Below are 14,054 nucleotides of genomic sequence, written 5' to 3' on the forward strand. Positions count from 1 at the left end.
TTTGCCTGGATGGACCAAGGGAAACTGCAATAAAATCGTGATCAAAGCAGCATTAAAAATGCACAGATAATTATAAAATAAAAGAATAGATTTGATTAAAATTCATATTAATTATTTAAAATATAAATACATGAAATAATAATATTAAAGTAGATGAAGATACTAAGTACAAAAAATAACTACATAATTATCAAAATTCAGAAGATACCAATGAAAATTATTTGAACACATATTTATGTAAATGTTGAATGGGATGAAAACAATTTAGGTTATTTTTGTGTAACTGTCTAATTAATATTGTTTAAAAATTCATTAACCGAGTAATACCGTTTCTGTAAATGAAAATCTTTGTACTGTATTTTAAATAAATTAGCAAGAAGATTCTTTAAATGGTTCAATAATTTGTGTAAATACGAGGGTCAGTCAGATATAAACAGGATTTTATTTTATTTTTTAATTTATTTATTGAAAAATAGAAGGCAAATATAATTTATTTTTCTACAGTCTTTCCGCTTTAGAAATACATTTTTCCCAGCGAGAAGAAAGGTTTTTTTATCGCAGCATGAAGCTGGTTGCGTCAGGAGCCAATTGCGCACGAATCCCTCCACACCTTCAAATCATTGCCCTCCTAGTGCTTCTTTAAGCGGCCCAAACAAGTGAACATTTCAGGGCGATAGGTCCGGGCTGTAGGGAGAATGATTACGTTGAGTCCAATGCATTTCTTCTAGCTTTGAGACCGTTAGAGCTGCAGTATGGGGCTTGACGTTGTCGTTGAGGAGGATGGCCTCTGGAATTGGTTGGTTTCGTCTTTTGTGGCGATATGCAGCCCTCACCTCATTCAACAGCATGTAATAGTAAGTAGCATTGATTGTGCGTCGCTCATGCAAAAAATCAATAAGGAAAATGGCTCGCCGGTCGAAAAAAACGGTTGAAGAAACCTTGCCTGACAGTCGAGTCTTGGCTTTCACTAGAGCTGTCCCCACTTTTCTCCCCGCCACTCCATACTGGCCTGTTTCGACTGGGGAGTGTAGTGGTGGACCCACGTTTCGTCACAGATGACAATCAGACTAAAAAATCCATCGCCTTTTGCAAACCTTGCTGTAAGCCTCTGACAGATCTCCAAACGTCAACTTCTGATCGGTCAAAGGGGCCCATCTGGCACACACTTTACGGAACTGTAGGTGGTTTGTGATGATCGCTTGATAGCTCCCATAACTTATTCCCCGACCTGTTCTGCAATTTCGAATACTCTCACCCGTCGATCTTCTTCAATATGTCTCGAACCGCCTGAGTTTTTCGTCTGTAATGCTGGTCCGAGGACAGCGATCGTGTTCCTGATTTTCCACTCGTTCTCGTCCTTCTTTGAACTCTTTATGCCAAGCAAACACACGAGTCCTTGACATTGTTTGATCCCCAAACTGTGCAGTCAATCTCCGGAAAATTTCCGTCGCTTGAACTCCACGAGCAAGCAATTTTATAATTATGCGTCGCGCAGTGCAAGGGTCACCTGTTGCTCCGACATCGTGAGCAATACTGACGAATTGGTTGGGAGTGTGGAATGGCCGGCCGGCTCTCCCCACTCCTAATGACCTCACCCAAGCATATAGAAGCGCGAGCCCAGTCCTACCAACCATAGACGCTGAGGAACAAAAATCCCGTTTATATTTGATATACCCTCGTAGAGAAATTTACCGCACATGTGTTGTTTGAAGCTTTGTTTACCTTCCATGGGGAAGTAGTGCCTCTGCTGTTTTTTTCCTGGGAGTTTTGGTTTGAATCCCAGTCAGCCTTCAAATATTGCAAGTTCAAAAAATAATTTCTTATTAAAAAAATAATCAGTGAAGGGTAGCTGTAATTAAGTACAAAGGTGCAGTTGTTGGAGTGAATTAATAATTATTATCAGGAAGGGAGTATATGGAAGTTTTGAATGACTGTGACATTGTATGTATTAGTAAAGCAGTAGAGTAGATCAATTGGAATTGTGTACTGTGAAGTGATGATTCTCTGCAGTATTAATCTATTATCAAATTAATTTTATTAGTTTTCATATAGTTAAATGATTATATGCTAAATGTTTTTTCTTTAGACCTTTAAAAGTTTTCACATTTTTCCCAAAATACACAAAAAAATTTAATTTCTCTAAAATAGAAAAAATGATATATATATAATTTAATTCAGTGGAATTTTAGTAAGAGTTACCATTATTGTTGGTGAAAAAGACTAGTACCAAGTAATTTATTTTTTTAAGTATCATCCTAGAAAATGAAAAGAATTAAAGTAGGGATGTATTACAGTTGCCAATACCATGTTCAGTAAATTGGTTCTTGTAGACTGCCAGATTTAAACAAGCAACATCCTGTGCAGTTTACCTTTGGAAGGTTAGCTGCATCTTGTTTTTAATTCATGCTGCACCTTGGTCTAGCATTGCAAATCCAGCATCATTTTTAACTGTTAGCCTCTGCCTTCAATTGCATCCCAGTCTATTACTTATCTTATACAATATGTCTTCTTTTTTCTTAATATTGTTATTGCTTTAAAATTAAATTGTAATTTTTGTGTTATTTTTTATGTAATCCTTCCAATATACATATTTATAAAAAAAAAATTGTTGATATTTTTGTTTTTGTTTTTTAGGTGTTGATTCAAGCTGGCGGGCCGGGAGGAGGTGGGAGGTCCCTCCACCACCACTGCTGACGCAGTATCCGGCACCGCCATCGCAGCTGATGCTGCTGTTGCTTGCAGTAGTCGTAGTAGCTTTAGTCGCCCCACATCATTGCTTCTTACTTGTGACGCACAAACATTAACTGGTATGTAAAAACTATTATTTATACTTTACTTGTAACAATTTTTTCGCACTGCTAACGTTTTCTATAAAGATTTGGAGTTCTTTTTTCTTAATTTTTTTTACTTTATATGCCTTAAAAACAGAAAAATATTTGATGCTGCAATTATTGTCTCATTGTTAGTGGTAGGTAGGTGATAGGGAATTGGACTGATACAGATTAGAAGTAAAACTATTTAGTTCTGGGTAAGAACAGTACAGGATGTTTATAAAAGAACACCTTGGTTCCATAAAATTGTAATGAAATAATGGAATCTGTTAAAAGCATCTAGTTTTCATATTTATGTTCGTTATATTAAGTTTTTCATCACAAACATTTGTCATGGTTCGAACCACTATGTAACCTTCACTGCATATCCGATTAGCAATCTCACTCTCAAACATGACAACACCACAGCAGAAAGCTCAGTGCGTGATTTTTTTTATCAAAACAAAATAGATTATTACAGTTCAGCATAATTATAGACTTGAATATGACAGTGCTATGTCTATGAATAAAAAGATACTCCTATGGTTTAATCAGTGTAAGGTCCTTCTAAGATACAGCAGTAGTTTAAAGATACATTGGTCCTTTAACATACTGACATTGGTGCTTTAAGATATGGCCATATCTTAAAGGGTAATCACTAGGCAGGTCATCTTTATCTAATCAGAATGTGGAATGGATCCAAGCATCTTGTACATGTAGCCCAAAAAAGTCATTAGCAGGGCGCAGTTTAGAGTTAGGAATACCTAGATCTACAGTGTACAAAGTGGTGTGTAAGAGGCTTAGACTATATGCATATAAGATACAAATTTTTTATGAAATCAATCCTAATGACAAAGTGAAAAGATTGGGATTTGCAGCTTTAATGCTTAACAACATTGATGAAAATGAGGACTACTTGAACAATGTCGTTTTCGGATGAGGTGACATTTCACATTAACAGGTCAGTGAATCAGCATGATAGCAAGATTTGAGGATCAAGCCACCGCATGAAAATATTGAACTTCATCATGACTCTCCCAAAGTCAGTGTTTGATGCAGACTGATAAATGACCGTATTGTGGCCCCATTTTTTGTAGAGAATACAATTATTGGAGATAATTTCTGTGATATGCTCGAACTTTACGTCTTTCCACAAATTGATGATATTGAAGAAGAAAGAGATTAATTTTCTATCAGCTAGATGGTGCTCAGCCTCATTACAGTAACTATGTCCGTGCTGCATTAAACATTCGGATTCAAAACACATGTTTTGGAAGAGGAGGACCGATTGCATGGCCCAGATATAACCACTAGATTTCTTTTTGTGGGGGCATGTGAAAAACATGTATTCGGAGAAAATCCATGACATCAACCACCTTCAGGTGAAAATTGTTGCAGCTGTAGCAACCATTACACCCGACATGCTGGTGAGTACATGGGAAGAGTTGGATTACAGTCTGGACGGACAACAAATAATGCACATATCGAACTATATTAAACACCAAAAAAAAACTTGAGAATTTACTCTTTCAGAATATATACTCCTGTAAGTAAAACTTTAAATAAAATACTGTTTAAATAATACCCGAAACACCGGGGAATTCTTTTATAAACACTCGTATTATTTTGTCAGAAGTTAATCAGTGAATATTTATGTAGTAAAAAAAAAACTTTTTTTATATTCAGTATGATTAATTTTTGTAGAAATGTTTTATTTGTAACAATTGCTAATATAAAAAGTGAGATTTAAAAAAAAAAGATTAATTTGAGTCAAGAAGAAATTTGTGAGTTTTACATTCTTCAGGTGTAATAACCATTCTAGTTATAAGAGACCTGACACAAAATACCAGTAAAAATAAAAAACAGCGCAGTCTTTTCCAAGAATAACAAGATCCTGTGCTAGTTTTATTAGGAAAATGCATGAAATAATTTTTATTTACATCGTTCACTAAACCAAATGTTTGCATATCATTAATCTACCCATCAAAATTCAGGTGACATCCCTCTATACCAATTGTTCCCAAACGTTACCAAGTCATAGCATCCTTTTTCAATTAAATTTTTTTCATGGCGCCCTACCCTAAGTAAACTCTACTAAACTGTCGTAAGTAAGATATAAAAATAAATAAAACTCGTGTAACTTCATTATTTTTTTACTTTATAAAGATTAAATTAATAATTATAATTGTCTTGGTTCAATTAATTGTGAAGCTTTTACTATATTTCACGGCACCCCTGTGAAGAACCTGTGGCTCCCTGGGCGCCACAGTGCCAAGTTTGAGAATCACTGCTCTATACAATTTGCGCTATCATTATATCCATTACAGGAAATGGCTGTATGATAAAAATAATTACTCATAGAGAAATCAACTCTGTTAGTGCCACTTATTATGTCATGTGCTTTATAAATTTCATAGCTAGTTAGTGTAAAGTATGAATGTACCCCTTTCTGTAGCAGCAACTGCATGTAAATCTGGTTAGTAGGTCCTAACGCATAAATATTATATGTCTTTATCTCTGTCTAGAATTATTAATGTTTTTGGATTACATGACATTGTTTTGAAAGATGTCATTTATTTACATAGGTCTTACATATTTTAAGTTCATTGACAGATAAAACATTAATTTAACTATTATTAACTTCGCCAGATACACATGTATTTTTTTTTTTTTCATGATAGGTGAAGTTATAGCTATTACCTGATTCCAGGTTCAGTGATTTATGAGATTACTATGGTTTTATGATAGCGTCTCCTCATATTCCCAGTAAAGCAATCATTGTACATTCTGAGCTGAACCTATAGCAATATCAAAAAAGGACACTCAACATAACAACTTGGTTTACATCTTCAATAGCAACGTGGCAAAAAAAATTATATTTATAGCTTTGTCCATATGAAAGTTATGCAATATAAGTGACAAAACCAAATAATAATGTTCATAATTTGCTGTTGGCATGAGATAAATACATTAAAATGGTTTCCTTTTATTTTAATGGATTTTGAAACATAATTTCATTAGTTTAATGACATGACAGAAAGCCGTGTTTGTTTATATTTGATTCTTTGTAAGCACAAATGTTTCGAATTATATAAATTAAATATTATTGTATTTGCTTCTAAAAGTAAAGGTCTTGAATGTAGAAGTCTTTCATAGTGTAGGTCCAAAAATGATACAAATGTAACCATACAGATGTGTTTTATAAGTAAACCTGTTACATAAAATCTATAAAAAAAATTTCAATTTAATTCTTTAATAAACAATATATCATCAGATATTATTGAAATTATTTATAAACATAAATTGTTAAAAAGTCTGTTTGTATTTTGAACCATTTTATCTTTGACACCAATCCAAATCAGTACAAGAACACCACCTGTATCCTTCCTTTGAAGAATGCAGTTACATCTCTTGTGACTGTTCCTTTTGTGCTACTAATACTAATTCATTAAGTGATATATATAATTTCATATAAAGTTGCAATACTAATCACAAATTTTGGGTTTTATTCATTATATGGTGCTGTTATTTAAATATTTTTCTTTTAATTTGTATACATAAGCATAGATGGGTAGTAGTAATTAATCCTTTGATATTTGGAAGGATATATTTCAGCAACTTATTATGATTAGTTAGATTTCATTGCTGTAGATTAAAGAGGTTGAGTTTCTTTATGATACAATAAAACAAAATCAGTACGTTTTAGGTGCGAAATAATTGAACATAATTACATATAATGATTTTTTTTTTATTTTCAGTTATTTCTGAATGTATCAATAAAACACCCAAATCTTATAACTTGTTGTGCTATGAATAGCAGATCGTATTTACAAAGAAACCCAACAGTCAGTGTTCTTTCCAACAGAACTGTTTTACATTCCCTTGATGAATAATGTGCAGCAAGGAATAGTGGCTCCACAGGTTTTCTAATAAAAAATTGGAAAACACATTTGTTTTGCGTGTATATTACATACACGCAGATGAAAATGCCAAAAAGTCAAAATGACCTGAAACTTTGCTTGGTCAACAGACATGAAATTTCCTTTATATTTATTTTTTATACTCCTTAGTTCAAATTAAAATTTTGTGTACTAGAATGCAATTAATAACCTGAATTGGTTTCTTTATTTTTTCATTAGGTATTATTTATATTTTAAAACATTTTTAAATTTTACATTACATAAAATAAAAGTTTATTTTTGCTGTCACTATGAAAAAAAAATTACGTCTATATTAAAAATAAAAAGAAAATTCAGAAAAAATTAATTTTGTATGTCCTAAACAAAAAAAAAAAACAACTAGAATATTTGCGATTTCAACTTCTGTTTAATTTAAATCTTCCTTGTACTTATGAATCTTAGAAAATTGATTAAACATTGTCATTGGTAAACACAAAAAAATTCTCTTAATGAATTTACCATAAAATTTATGTTTACATTTTCCACATACACCTTCATTGACATTTTTATCTCATATTGAAATCCTGAAATTACTAATTCATACAAATCTTTTTTTGTCAAATTTTACTGATGTTAAATAAATAAGTTTTGTGATTTCAAAAATATTCTGATGTTAAAAAGAAAGAAGGAAAGAAGATTACGGCTAATAATACTGCCTATATTAACACTTTTAATTGTTACTGTAACAATCCAAAATAGAAAAAAGAGTAAATATAACTTCAATTGCTGAAGCTTGTAGTATTCATTCCATACAATTATGCGAGAAAATACAACATAAAATAGAATGTGGAAATTGAAGGAAGCAAAATAAAGTTAAAATCAAAATGATTGAAGCCACTTTTAATAATCTAATTAGATCAAAATAGATCTCCGGAGTTAAACAGTATTGGTCACAGTTTAATTGCATGATGTTGACATTAGTGTCAACATCATTAGTGGTTAATTAATATAAATTATGTCTTTGTTACTTTTGTGTAACAACAACGGTTAGTGAGTACACACTTTAAAGCAAAAGGTGTGTTAAATATACCTGTAAATAACAGCGATGCTATATCCAGAAGACAAGAACGTTTTAAATTTTAACTCAAAATTTAGTTAATTATATTAAATTGAGTTGTTTCGATATAATGATTATTGATCCATATTTTTATCCAGAAAGTTGAAGAAATTATTGTGCATTGTGGTCTATGATACATGTTAACAACTAGGAGTTCTGGTTGTGTTTATGACCAGTATTTTAAGTTATTAAGTTTGTAAGATTTATGTTAATGTGAAAGAAAACTTATTGTAAAATTCAGTTAAAAAGCAAAATAAACCAAATGAATTTTCACAAAAAAAGAAAAAAGATGGAATATATTTAGAAGTTTTTACTGATCTTTATCATAATCTATTTTTTACCTTTGTAAACAGTTTTTACAATTGTGTTGATTGCATACTCCTACTTCATGTAAAATTTTCTACCATTTAATCACATTAGTTTGTGAACTTGTATAAGTAAGCTTTCCCATTGTGTTAAGATTTCACAAATGTATTTGGTAAATTATATACAAATTGAAAAGTTGTTTAATTTTGCGCTTCAGAAGTATGAGACACCTGGTGCTATTTTATTCATCTTTACAGGAGAGCAATTTTAAGCTTTTTAAAACTTGTATTTTTAATTTTTGTAGCCATAATAATAATATTTATAGTTTACCAGTAATAGTTTTGTAAATACTATTATAATATTTTAATACTTTTAAATAATAATTTTACTTAAGTGTATGCTAAAATTTGGATATAACATAAAATTGAAATTGTTATTATTAAATGAAAAAAGGATATAATGGTAATTACCCCCTGAAAAAAAAAATCAGTATAATATATTTTTATTAATGACTTTCAAAAGTAAATATTTGTACGAAGAAGGTATTAAATTACCAAATATGTGTTATATATAGTTAAAATTGAATTGTTTTATAATACAGTAACTCTCCATAAATTAGAAGTCATGCACCACTTTTCTCAATTCAGTTTCATTAACTTTGAGACATAATTTAAATTGTACTAGTTGTGTGTTACCCTTTCCTTTTGACTTAGAACATTAATAACTCGCTTCACAATGATAGTAAATCGTAAGGAGAGTTGTTTTTATTCGTGATTTTTTTTCTATTCACCTGCACAAGTTTATTTTATTACTAAATTTTATCTTCAAAATAATTGAAGAAAATAATTCTTTTTGACTAATTTTTAATGTAACTATGCTTATGTGAAATGAAAAAAAAAACTGAAACGGTTAACAGCATAATTACTAATTGTTTCTCATTATCTTAACCATTAACTTAATTCGAGCATTTTTGGAAAAATGATTTTATAATTATTGGAGGTTTTGCAAACTGTATCTGCGCCAGAAGAATTTTTAAAAATTAATAAAAAAATGTCAGAAAATGCAGATTTAAATGATAATTACATATTCTTATAAAAAAGATTTATTTCTTTAGTTACTTTTTTTTAAATTAATATAATTTTTTTCTTTTATATTATTTTGTGTATATTATTCCTAATGTGAGGAGTGCTTTTTTAATATTGAAAAAAAAACTATTTTCTCCTCTATCTTTCCTACTGGATGAAGAAATTATTTATGTATGTAAGTCATGGGTGACAATTATGTGTGAGCTTGTGTAGAGTTGATACTTTGTGAAAGTCTTCCTTGTTGATCTTGCCATAATAAAACATCTGATCTTCATTTATTGGAGCATTATCTGTTTATATATACAAAATATATAAAAACGTTACTGTCCACACTCTTACTTTAATATGTACTCTAAACATCTAAAATAGAAAATTTCTCTTCTTTGTTCCTACATTTTCTACCTTTCCATTCTTTAGGTCTTATGCACAAATGAATAAATTATTATTTTATATAATTTTTCTATCATTATCTGTTAGTTTTTCTGTAACATTTCATTCAACAATTATATGAGAGGTTTTTAACCCCTTTTGGTAATATCATGTGGCCTTACGTTTCATACTGAAATATTTGGTTATTTCATGAGTGAATCATTTAAAACTGTATTATATTCTTATTAACTATGTTCTTAAACAACAAAAAAAACCTACATTTATGCCGCTGGGTAGTCTCACAGCCAATTAAAGCTAAATTATGTAATCTGCCTAAATGGCATTTCAGAGTTTTTAAGTACAGCTAATTCACAGATCTGGTTGTGAAAAATAAAATTGATCACAATAAAGAGCAGGCCACTAGAAACTGCAAACTTGCAAAATTAGATTATATTAGTAGTACTAAAACCAAAAGCAGTATGTTGCACCGTAGTAGTAGTAGTATAAACAAATAAGGCAGAATACTGTGCAACTCATTGGAGGGGGATTGCATTGTGAACTTCTTAAGTGTTATATTTTGAAACAAGAAAGGGGGAAAAGCTTTTGGAAGTAGGATATTGGGGAAACTGGAAGTGATAAATATATTAAATTGAGAAGATCTGGTTAGTGTAGTGAAGTTTGTTCAGACTGTGTAAGTATAGATAGTTGCTAGTTAATGAGTTCCAACTATTAGATTTCTATTTATTTGTAAATTTAGAGGAATTATCTTTTCTTTCTATTTTTTTTATAAGTTTTCTTTGTTAAGTTAAAATAGCCTTTAAATTTTATTGTATTCTATTTTTTCCTTTACGTTTGTAAAGAAAAAAAACACATTTGTTTGTTTGTGATAAAAACACATTTATTTATTACATCTAATTTGTTGTAACTATTCTTGTATAAGAAAATAAAAAAAAAAAATATATATTAGAAAAGTGAAGTAAATATTGATTTGCTAAATTTTTATTTGGTACATTAAAAACTGGAAGTTTCATTCTATGAAATATAGATAAGAAAATGTAGTGAAATATATGAGTCATAAGAAAAAAAATAGCATCTCCAAAAAGATTTAATTTTGTAATTTCTTGTCTTTTGAAATTAAGCTATACTAGCATATTAGTAACAATTTTTACTGGTAAATTAAGATAAAAAAAAATAAATAAAAACATTAACAAATAAAGTATTGTTGCATTTACTGAGTAACATGTTTTGGTTAAGGTAAATTAAAAATGTAAGTTGTGAAGTTTGTTTTTGTTTTTTGTTTTTTTTTGTTATGCATCATGAATTAAGACAAGATAATATAATTCTTTATCTACTAAATGCTGTTCATGAGTGTTATAAATAAAAATGTACATTTTAATAATATTTACTTTTAGTTGGTGACATGTTTTTATTTTATTTTTTTGTATTTTATTATTAGGAATGTATAAGAATTACATAGAACTAATTTTTAAGTTCATATTATGTGATTGTAATTAATAAAATTTAGTTAACATTCTGAAAGCAGTGTCATCATTTATTTGTAATTTTCAGAATTTACTTTCCATTGTGTACCAAATATGGAACTTGATGACTGGAATCCTTATACTCTTGAACAGTGAGATCTGGAATTAATTCTTTATAAACATTCATTCAGTCTATGTTATTCAGTTAATTGATTTAACCTTTTATGGAATCTTACTTGTATTTTATTCTTGTTTGAAATGTTATTGTTAATAGTATTTTAAAATGAATAAAAATTTATTTTCATTAAGTAACTAATAATTATTTGCATTGTATTATTTACTTTCATAAATATTTTTATAAAATGTATTTGATTAATATTTTTTTAAGAGTAAACAAATAATGGCTGTTATATTAACCTTTTTATATTTTATAAAGTAAATATAAACCAAAATGGAATTAATTTTATATATAATGAAATACATATATACTCAGATAATTCTGTATTAGAATTATATGTTGTTCTAAATAACTTTTTGTCAGTATGCACAAATAATGATTATTTGTATGAGGGTCATTCAATAATTAAAAAGACAAATTACTCTGGAGCTAAAACAGTTTATTTAATCAGCGAAACATTTTTTTCTCTTATTAGCAAATGTACTTGACCCATCTCTGAATCACCTTATTTATGTCTGGTGCAGAACATCTTTGTTTTGATGTCAAAGACAATTAGCACATTTTCTTTGACTTTTTCATTGCTATTAACCTTCTTGCTACATAGTGCCTCTTTCAGTGGATCAAACTAGTGGAAATCCAATGGAGCCAAGTCAGGACAGTGTGATGGTTAGGTAATACTTGGTACTTTCTACCCAATACAATCTGTCAATGGTTTCTCTTCTCAAGTTACCTTAGCAGCTGTGGTGAGGCTAGGCGTTATCATGAAATAGAATTATTGTCTTTGCGCTGAGATTCAGGGTGATTTTTCAACATTACTGGCATCACTTGGTTATTAAACATGTCACAGTAGTATGTGTTTATTGTTTGTTGATCTTCTAGAAAATTGACAAAAACTGAGCCTTCTGCCCGAAAAGATACCAAAAATCCCAAAAGATTGTCATCATGATTTTTCCTGCTGATGGTCAGGTTTAGGATTTTTTCTAGACAGGTAATCTCATGTTTCCATTCCATTGCACTGTTTTTTTATTCCAGTTCATAATGGTGAATCCATGACTCATCTCAGGTTAGACTACTGTTCAAAAAAGCATCACCTTTCTGCTGATACCATTATTTCAGTTTTGTGCACTTGCCAAGTCTTGTCTCTTTTATAGTGATCTGTTGACTTTGTAACGCACCTGTTTTCAAATATCAGGCACTTGCTTTACGGTTGAGCTTGTCTGTGATAATGCTATGAACTCTACCAACACTTGTAATTTCTAGCAGTAATCTGTCAGCCTACTTGGATGTGAATGTCAAGTTCCGGAGTTGAAACTTCAATCAAATGTCCAGAATAGTGCTCATCAGTCACTGAAGTTCAGTCGACTTTAAATTTTCCTAACTTGTGGAAATTTCTGCTGTTCATACAACTTTGTTTGTATTTTTTGGTCTTCAAGAATAAATGTTAACTGGTTTTTCACCTTTGCAAAGAAAAAAAAACATTGTTCACCTAATTCACAAACTTCAAGAAGACTTGTCATCATAATAAAATGAAATTTTGAGGTTATAAACAAAACAATTTTACTGAAACGACTGATCAAGTCATATCAGGGTTACCAATTTATTACTGTTCTGAAAGTACTGTAACAAGACTGATATAACGGATTCCTGCCAATTAAGAAGAAAGTAGTAGAAAATATAATAATGAAAGAAATCCAGAAAAGGGCTTAAAGAAACCCTTTTAGTAAAGCCAACAGGTACGTTAACAATCATGCTTTGTAATACTGTCCGCTGACACATCTAAATAGTTGTTGTTCCATGAGAAGAGTTATTGGACCCAGATTAGAATGAATGGGAATGAAAGAGCTTGGTCGATCGTTCTCATGCTCAACTGGGGTCTGGTCCTGCTGGTAAAGAGGATAGGAGTATAAATACTCCAGGGAAGACCAGTTGACAATCAGTCTGCAAGAGAGTGCTATGATAGAGTTTGAAGAGAGAGTATTCTGCAAGGAGGTCAGTGAAGGACTGAATTTCGACTGAATTAAGGTGACGTCACAAGTAATATCAGTGCATGAAAACAAGAAGTGGTTTGGTGAGTTATTGTTAGACTATAAGTGAAAGAGATAATGTACTAAATTTCATTCATAAATTGTTAGGATAGTTTTATTTGTGAACAGCAAAGGTATTTGTAGTAAAAGAACTTTATACTTGTCTCTATCTATTGTACTATTGTTGTTAATAAAAGACTAGTTATTAAAGATGTAAGATTAGCAGTCATGCAGATGTTTTTTGTGAATGGGACTGAATTCTGGTTTTCATTATTTAACTATCTGTGAATAAATTCTGATGATTACTTTAAATTCAGTTTTGTATATTATCACTGTTATTATTATTATTGTTTGCTGTTATTATTATTATTGTGACTTGTGTATATTATTATAATTACTGTTGTTATTATTGATTTGTCTTATTTTATTTATGTTCTTAAACTAATAAATTGTAATTATATATAAATTTTCGATTGTCAATCTCTTGATATCCTGATTGAGCAACGAACACACGACATCATAAGCCTCATATCGACCATTTTGCCTCCACAGCTATTTGTATCTTTAAATTACTTATTGGCCCTCAATTTTAGGAATAATTAAATAAATATTATTTAGTGAACAGATATATTTTATGAATATATATTGTATGTTTTTGAGAATATTAATTACAATAATTCAGATTTGATATCAGATAGTTATCAGTTAGTTACAGTTATTTTGAGTTTTATGTTTTATAGTTTTATGATGTTTATATGAAGAAATTTCTTAATGTTTGTTTACTC

The 14,054-nt window shown here is 30.0% G+C and overlaps 1 protein-coding gene across 3 annotated transcripts in view; it reads left to right on the top strand.

Moving 5' to 3' along the window:
* Nucleotides 1-14,054, top strand: part of milt (trafficking kinesin-binding protein milt) — a 370,892-nt gene that overhangs the window by 94,095 nt on the left and 262,743 nt on the right. For all 3 annotated transcript variants that reach the window (XM_075364617.1, XM_075364618.1, XM_075364619.1), the window contains one exon: nucleotides 2,635-2,807. The gene's annotated coding sequence lies outside the window, so the exon portion shown is untranslated. The remainder of the gene's footprint in view (nucleotides 1-2,634; nucleotides 2,808-14,054) is intronic.

Source organism: Lycorma delicatula, chromosome 4, assembly GCF_047948215.1.
Source record: "Lycorma delicatula isolate Av1 chromosome 4, ASM4794821v1, whole genome shotgun sequence".
Taxonomy (NCBI): Eukaryota; Metazoa; Arthropoda; class Insecta; order Hemiptera; family Fulgoridae; genus Lycorma; species Lycorma delicatula.